Below are 9649 nucleotides of genomic sequence, written 5' to 3'. Positions count from 1 at the left end.
GTTAACTTTTGATTACAGCTTGGCAGCCTGCTTCCTATTCACATTGGGTACAAACACTGAATAATGAGGAAGCTCATTAAACATGATTTATATCAACCTGTGCAATGCTAGAAGCACCCCGGCTTGAAACAACTTAATTTGTCTGTAATAAGAATTGTCTGAAAGACTAGCAATTACTGTAGCAGGACACTTATTGGGAAGAGAGCATCATAAATACAGAAGCAAAACTCTATGCTAGAATTTTATACGCTACATTAAAAGGAACCTTGGCACAGTGTTGCAAACTGATGACAATTTATCACAAGTCTAATGATGTACAGTGCAGCTTGTAAAACATGATCAGTTTTTAAGTCCCACACAAAGCAACTTTGAACATGTATTATTTAGTGGTTTGTAATCCACAAATCACCCAATCAGTCTTTAACTCTAGATTTAAAACATTTGGTTGATTATGTATCTTGCTTTTTCCGGATTAGTTACCCCATGTATGCCAATACAAGTGCTATTTGATATTTAGTGCTAATTTGCCTTTTTTCTCTCCACAGCAACACATTATGTTTCCCCCCCACAAAGGATGTATAGTTCACACTAGGAATGTGTAACCTGACTCAGTTGCTGCATAAGATCTAAATAAGATTTTCAAATTTCAAAAGTAGAACTTCTATTGCATAAAGAGTAAAGCATCATTTGCTAAGTTAGCATTTTCAGTATGGGAAAACTGCCTTTTCTCACCAATAAATATAATACTTTCCCAACTGCTGCATCAATTCATCTTGAAAGCACTGGATACTGGGCCTCCAACACTGGCTGTTGCCTGTGATATTAAATATGAGTAGGAACAATACACTTGCCCCATCATGCATGTTCGCAGGGCCAGACTAGAGAGAGTCATAATCACAATCTCCCCTTTTATTTTGTGCTACAAAGCATTGAAGTTTGGACTAGAGATGGACACGAACTGGAAAAAAACCGAACCATGTGGTTCGTGGTTTGTCAAATTTCACGAACCATGAACTTTCACGAACCTGCCCCTGGTCCGCAAACCAGTTCATTTGGTTCATGAAAATGTCACATCCAGGTCAGAAAATCATCACTTCCAGGTCAACAGAAGGTCACTTCCGAGCCAGCCGAAGTTCACTTCTGGGTCAGCAGAAGGTCTGCAGGAAGTCCATCCCCTGTTGCCTAGGAAACCAATTGATTGGCACCAGGCTGTCTGCAGTGACGAACCAAAAAACGAACCAAACAAACCAGTCTAAAAGTTTGTGGCGGTTCATCAGAAATGGGATTTGACAAACCATGGTTCGCGAACCATGAACCGGCCTGGTTCAAGCTTAATTTGATTCGTATTTTGCTTTGTGACCATCTCTAGTTTGGATCCTAATTTAATTGGGGAAGCGGTGCTGAAAAAAGGTTGTTTAACCTTTTCCTTTTTTGCTATTGAACTAAATCTCTCCCCCTTGCAGCTGCTATCTGTTCTAATGGGGGAAAAATATAAGTGTATCTCATCATGTTAGAATCTGAGAAAGAAACAGACATAGCAAAAAAGCAAACTGGTGGGTTTCTTGGTATCCATTTCTTCTTCCCTAAAGCATCTCTTCCACAAAGCAAGCAGCCAGCCCTGTCTTTCCTCCACCTCACTGGAGCAGGAGGTGCTTTAAAAGAATCTAGTAAGAATAACCTTTATGCCTGCAAGGAACACCTATTCAGGAAAAAGCTTCTTCCATCAGACGATTATTGACTTGCAATTTACCAACATTTTGTGTGTGTCACAGTACCCCATGGTAACCATTTTGTGACTGGCCTCTTCTCCTCATTTTGTGGTGGTGCCCACTCCCCTTTCTCAAAGTTCCAGAAGTATCACGGATTGATCACGTTTGAGAACCCCTTAGCTTCAATATTCCACAGGATTTTAGGTAGCAGAGTTGGGAAAAGCCTGTACATGAGGCATCTTGGACAGCTACTGCTAGTCAGAGGAAACATAATTGGGAAGGATGGGCCAATGATCTGTTTTGGTATAAAGAAGATTCATGTGATCATATTTTTAGTTCTATCTTTGGCAGTAACATTTTTTTTCTATTTCTCTTGCCTCATCTGGGAAAAACAGTGCTAGAAGTGTACTTATTGTGGTGTAGAACATAAAAAAATGAAATGGTTCCTATCCTAAGGATTTCAGTGTAAGCAAAATAAACAGGACAAAAGTAAGAAACAGGAAAGATGGCATAGAAGATGATAAACTATCAAGGAGTAAAGTCATAGAGTACAGTTGACTATTAACTGGGTTAAAAACTGGATTTATTATCAGTCCTATTCCTTGCTGGATCCCCAAAAGACTTCCTGATTAAATCCTAACTAGACATGGCTACCTCATCTAAGAAATGACATGTTCACAGCTCAGTTGGATAAGTAATCTGACAGTGCCGTCAATCAAATGTCATCCTTTTCTGGTTTCCTAGGCTACCAGTTCTCAGCAATAAAAGTTAGTTACAAAACTAGCCCAAAGCCAAATTGTAAAACATTTAAACCTTTTCTTACCATTTGGAGTTTCTAAGATTTGAAATAAGGAAGATATATTTTAAATAATTTTAGTAAGGGTATTTCATGTCTGTCATCTTTAATGACAAGAAGAACTACAAAAACCTTTAAAGATACCTTTAAAAGCTCTACAAGGGCAATGTTAACACAAAGATCTAAAATCAGATCTACAGATCAGATAACGATCTACACATCAGGGTTTCTAAGGCCAAGTTACTACATATCTGTGCTAACAATGAGCTTCATGCACTGGAAAAGTAGCATGGGTGTGCTTGCCTCTGCTCCCATGCAGATAATGTCACTTGCCTTACCAAATATAGACTCTATTATCCTGGTTCTTTTTCCTCTGGGAAAGGGAGAATGTCATGAATACAGTGCATTTATATAGGCTACCTGGGTCACCAATGACAGTGCCTGCATGTTGAAAGGAAGGGGTGCAACAATATTTGTTCTCTATGAGAATTCCATAGCCAGACTCTGAAGGTAACAAACTAAACATGTGAGAACAAATGTGTGTTCAAGTGCTGAGAGGTTTTTTTAATGCAGCCATTTAAGAAATTTATCTAGATTCCTTAAAGCCTGGCAAACAAGGAATTAATGGAGTATTGTCAAAACAATATAGGTGACCTTCAGTGACTGAAACACCAAGAAGCCCCAGAAACCAAGTGGAGTGGAGCCCATTTGCTTGAGGAAGACTAGAAGTGAAGCCTGGCATACACTGGCAATCTTTGCTGGGTGTTAAAGCTACACTAATGCATACATGCTACATTAAAAAGGCTATAGGATCATACATCTTCCAGACCTCTTTATACAGATATTCAAATGCATATCACACTGCTTATTCCAGGTGCTGGAATATTCCATCCAACTCAAAGATGGATGACTTGAAAATTGTTTGTCTTGCCTATCATTTACCACTCCAGAGCTTGAATTCTGTCAGAAGCCTGAAACTGTCTCCCTCCCATCCAGAGGTCAATTAAGGTCTGAAATGTATTAAAGCACATGGCTTTGGCAATGTGCAGAATGCCTTTCTTTGAAAGCTGACTAACTCACATATTTAAGATTAGAGCTTTAAAGGTAAGAAGGAAGGGCTGCTGAGGCACAGGGTTCACACAGCCTCTAATATTACCAGCACATTTCACACTTAAAAATTACTTGACTGTACAGGTCAGAATTATTCATTTTTGATGGCTTCACTTTAGATGAAGAACTCAGTAGCATTTTAAAGGTCTTCAAACATTCTGTTGTAATGCATGGTAGCTTGCAGAACAGCATGTGGCGAGCCTATGCACCTGTGATCTTCTGGATCACAACCAAGATTACATATTTTGCTACATAGGCATTTAGCGAGCATTATTGGCATTCAAAGGGTAGGATATACTTCAGTTTTCTAAACAATGTAAGGGTACTCCTCTTTTGTACTATAGGATATTTAGGAAAGTGCCAACTGGATAATTAGGAAATGCTCAAATGGGTACTCACTTCTGAGTTCCCAAGATTTCCTTAGTTTCCATCCCTCCTCTGAAAGGTGATTGGAGACTACAAGTATACACATTGGTCCAGCAAAATCAAAATACAAAAGCCTTGTAGTGCCATTTCTTAAGTAATATTATTAAGTAATATTACCTAGAAGTGTCTAAAAGAAACCTCATAAGCAGTTTCTTCCCAGTTAATTTTCCTCCAGTTGGATAATCTTAGAGTTGACTAAATCAATGTATTTCCAAAATACAGAATATCCAAAAGATGGGTTATGTATCCATCAAGCCAATACATGCAAATCACAGAGCAAAAATTGATTGAAGACCATGTCAGGAGGCTGTCCTGCCCCTGAAAGGTAAAACAGCCACTCAGCTGTGTCATCCTTGCGTCATCCCTGCCCCAGCATCCAATCACCTTTCAGAGGGGGGATGGAATGCTGGGGGAAATGCAGCAGCAGTTCAGTTGGTGTCTGCCTCAGCAAAAGAGCAGATAGTATCAAGGGTAGTGTGGCAGAGGGGTAGTGTGGCAGAGAGGTTTAGCTCTGCCTCTGGGAGAGGACAGAGTGCCCAGTGAGGCCTGTCACTGGTGATGAGTAGACCTAGTACCAATTACTCAGATACTTGGGAAAGGGCAGGCTGATGTTAGTGTTATCTTGTGTGCAAGAGGATCAAACCTGGTGGTGAAACTATGAAAACCAATTTGTAACTGCAAGCATTAATAGGAATTTTAATCACAATGTGAAGCCATAACTAGCTGAAGTTTAAATGCCTCAGCCAGGTTTCTTCTATGAGTGACTGTCTGGAGAGCTAGGTTGCTGTTCTGTTCTTTCAAAACCATCTGTGTACTCTTCGGGTGTGATACAAAATTTACCTCACAAGAACAAACCCAAAACCTTTACATTTGCTACCATAAGAACATCTAGCAGCTGAAGGGAAAGATAACATTTCAAAACAAGCCAAGTTTCCCTCAGCTGGAATCCAGAGAGTCTGTCAAAAAGGAAAGGCCTGTCGCAAAGACTACTTACAAGAGCACTGTATTGGTTCTTGAAACATGTTAGATAAATTCTTCTTAAGTAGCACAAACTGTATCAACCGTTAATTCCTGAATAAACGTAACTTGGAAAAAAACCCAAGATGAACATTGTAAAAGAAAAGAGCATAGGCTTTGCATATAGGTGTCCTTCCTTTTTCTAGCTTGCCAATATAAGCAATTATCAAGGAAAAACATATTTACCAGTTCAAAAGTCACAATGCTGAGACAGACACTCTTTTCATGTAATACCATACAACGTCACGATAATTCATACCTGTTCAACTCTATGGTCTACACAGCCAGTTTTTTTCCTCTGTGCGTTTCTTTCCCCCCCTCTTTATCCCATTGTCAGTATGTGGGCTAGGGAGGCACCTGAAAGGACAACTCACAAGTAAGCACATAGTTGGCTGTTTTCTAAATTGTCTCAGGTGCAATTCCACAAGACGGGTCATGAGAATTATGCTATTCTTAAAGTTTGAACAAATCATATTGAGGAAAATGACTGAATCAGTTAAGGTTCCATTACCCAAACAGAAAAAAAAATCAGTTTAGTTTACAATAGCTCATAAAACTGAACACTCAAATACCGCAAATACTTGCAACAGATTTTAAATAGTGGGATGGACATTATGGCAGGATGTGGTACTTGGAAGTAAGCTGGTTCCAAGCTGTTTAGGGCTTTAAAGATGAGAACTGATGTTTTGAATTGTGCTGTAAATAGGCAACCTGTAAAGTTCTTTCAGACTAGGGGCATTATATAATTCCTGGATCCAGCCCTAGGGATGAGTAAATGTTCCCTATTTCTTTAATTTCTTTAAATGTTTTCCAATTTTTTAAAATGTGTTTATATTTTAAACTTGCAGTTAATATTGTAAGTTGCCATAAATACAGTTTACAAAGAGACAGGATATAAACATGAACAACCAGGATCAGCAAATACCAATCAGCAAACCAGAAAAAGAGCAATAAAATCAAAAGATTTAATTACTAAGCCCTGAGGTATTATACTAGTTTTAATAAATACACTACACAGAAATCAATCATCATGTTGTACAAATTCAGTTATTTAAGGGCTTGGCAGCAAGTCATTCAAACCAACCTCTTTTCTAAATGCCATAGGTATCCAGTTTTAATAATTTCTGAATTGTAGGCCATACTCTCTCAAGCTTATCTTGCAGATCCACATTCCTCAGAATATTTGTTCCCATTAAGATAGGTTTGCAATATACATCACAAAGTCCTGTTTGCAGAAACAGAGGCAAGGATTTGAAAAATAAAACTATGCAGGGAGATGTAGATCCATTATTTACTATTAGTTTTGTTCTGGATATGCAATATGAGACAGAAATAGACATCAGCATCTGCAACTTTTATGACTGCTTACTAGAGTTGTTTGGAGCATTTGATCTTTGTTGTAATGTTCATTGCCATTTCCTCCTCTCGTATTTTGTGCAGATTGAGCATGTCATTGGCAATTTTATTTGGAACTAAAAATCTTCCAGTCTATGTTAACTTACCTTTGTTGCTTTTGAAAACTCCTGCCAAGATCTTGGGCTTTGATCAAATATAGGTATCTAAACTGTTTTGCTAGATCTAGTGGCAGAGCCTCTTTTTAAACAAAATCACTAGTCTTTGCATCTTCCAGGAACTAAATTAGGTCCTTGGTTATACCCAAGGATGAGAAGATGAAAGTCACTTGCCTGCAGTTCCTATTCAATGATCTTCACACATAGAAAAAATAACTTTATCCTGCACACAAAGAAAATAGTATATTGATCAGCTGATATTTCCATTTAAAAAATCCATCGAGGATTTCTTCCATAAAAAATCCATCTGTCTGTGGTTCTTTTACCTGTGCCAGCAGTTCGATACATATAAGACATTACTTATTTCTTCAGTCATCAAGGATGAAGAGACCCCAACAAACTTGAGGCTGATTTATACTGAATCAGACCATTGGTCTATCAAGATCAGTACTGTCTACTCAGACTTGCAGTAGCTCTCTCAAGGTCTTTCACACTACCATCTACCTGCTCGTTTTAACTTGCGATGCTGGGGAATGAATCTGGGACCTTCTACATGCAAAGCAGAGGCTCTTCCATTGAGCCACAGCCCAACAACCTTATTATGTCATGATCTGACATAGGCTACAGCATGATTGATCAGATATAAAGCGTCATCTATGAAAACTCCTTCCATAATTCATTAAAACATTGCAAGACATGTTGATTTTGCTGTGACACATTAATATGGTATTGAACCTATAATACACACATTTCAGCTGCTGGAACTGGGCATGATTTACAGGCCAAATATAACAACAAGTTGAGCAAACATACTTTGTGATATTTGTTCTCCATGGCTCAACACCACTTGAGTTTCGTGAGAACTTATCTGACAGTTATAGTGCTTCATTAACAGTTTAGGCACCTGATATTTCAGCATTTTGGCTTGTAGCAGTATATGTTCAGCGTGTGAGAAAGAGATGGAAACAAAAGCAAAATTCTCATGTAGGTGCCCACATTACATAATTCATGTAATACCTAGCCACCACATGCTTTGTTGTATACCCATGGTACAGAAGTAGACATAGGGAAATCTCCATTTGGCTGATCTAATACTAAATCTAATTGTCTGTAAACACTGGTTAAGAATTGGAAACATATCACTAAAGATAACATTTCTCCATTTATTTCGTACCCCACTTATATGGTATGGTACAGCTTTAAACTTCGGAAACAATACTTGGTTTTGGTCTTATTGGCCTGCTCCAAAGGTCTTCTGAGTATCTATCTGAACATGTACGGCATTTTGAATTAATTTGAAACAGTACTTTATGTTTAACAGCTGGAAAAAGAAAAAAATGAGAACCTTGGGAAACTTGTAGGCCTATGACAGCTCTCTTTATTCACAAATACTTTATAAAACAGAAACATCAGCAGATGGGAGTCCAATCCATAAGCTCACAGGAAGGGTTTTCAGGAGAATAAGTTCATTTTGTGCCAGATTCTTGTAAGCTGATATGCTTGGAGATATGCTTAACACAGATACAGTGAATTAAGCATTTATTGAGATTTAATACTGTAATTTTCATGCAGCTAGGCACATTAAGCGAACACACATTCCCAAGTCATTTGCAGGTCAAAGTTAATAGAGAAGAAATGTGGAAATTGTCTGGCCTAAAACAGAAACGAATTTATTGAACACTGCGGAGACAGCAGCATAATATTCTATTATTTTAAAATGAGTGAGGAAAGGGCACAAATCTTTTCTGTATACTCTAGAATATTGTCTGTAGATGCAACAGAGCGGAAGGAGGACAACTATTCAATCTAATAAAGACAAGATTTTATTTCTCGTTACAGCCTGCCTTTCTGATAATATTAAAACCATTTGTTGTTCCCTTCTATAATTTTAATTTTTCTATTGACAAGCAATTTACATAGCTAGCCCTTTTTTCCTTGTCCCCCCCACTGCCCTCAACCTGGAGTTCTCTTAGCTAATGAGCGCCAGGAGCAGCTGCCATGGGCCCCATTCTGTCCACAGCTTTGCAGGAGCTGATTCCTGCTCCTGTTTGCACCTGCCCCATCTGAGGCTCAGGTAGCTGGCTTCTGGCAGCAGCGGTGGCCTTGCTTGGCCCTGGCGAGGGTGGCACCAGTGAACGGTGGCAGTGTTTCTAGGGCCCCATCCATGACTTTGCCCGTGGCTGCCACTAAGAGTGCCCCCATCCTCACCCATGTTTGCTTTCTTCTAGGATTCAGAATTGCTACATTTCCCCCCAAATGCCATAATACACTGTTTCTATACTCACATATTTCCATTTTAAGATGCAAGTTATTCTTTATCGAAATTTTGATTTTGTTTTGGAATGTAGCAGAAGCTGCTAATATTTCCTCTGTGGCGTCACCTAGTCATTGCTGAGTTGAGATACAACAGATCTGTGAATAGCCACCATCGTTCTTTCATACACTGAAGGCTATAACCTTTACTTCTCCCCTCCAAAAAATCTGAAAATGGGCAAGTAGATCAAGCATGACTGTTTCTAAATCCCAATACTGCTGTACAGTCGGACTAGATGAGAACTCACATGGAAGGCTGGGATCCATGGGGTTTCTCTTGTCTTTGGATTGCCTGGAAGCCATGGTGCATAGCACTAATTAGATACTATGTTAGTCAGCTGCTTTGGTGCTGCAGTCTGCTTCTTTTTCTGATGAGAAACTGAAGTGGGCCAAGGATCATGGCAACAGTTTAAATGCCTTTGGGTATCCCTTCCCCTGACAGAATGGTCAGCTGGGCAGGGCCCCTTTCCCCTGTCTCTGACGCTCCCTGAGGCCACTGCAATAGTGTCCTTCCAAGAAATTAAAATACCCCCCTCAAGTTCTGAAAATTGGCCTAAGGGAAGGTCAAGTAAAACTTACAGTCATAAAGTCAAATTGATTTTATTTTTCTCCCTCCAAGGGAACTGAAACAGCTTATTTTTGGTTTGTTTCACTAGGTGTGGGAAAATTATACTTTGCTTCAATATTCTGAAAACAAATCAAAGAAAAGATAATGAGGGGGGATGTTACCAACTCTGTTCCTTGACTGTAGCATTGCAGCATCACTA

The sequence above is a fragment of the Eublepharis macularius genome, chromosome 7 (genome assembly GCF_028583425.1).
Source record: "Eublepharis macularius isolate TG4126 chromosome 7, MPM_Emac_v1.0, whole genome shotgun sequence".
Taxonomy (NCBI): domain Eukaryota; kingdom Metazoa; phylum Chordata; class Lepidosauria; order Squamata; family Eublepharidae; genus Eublepharis; species Eublepharis macularius.
The sequence above is the reverse complement of the archived record's forward strand: the minus strand, read 5'-3'. Positions refer to the sequence as shown.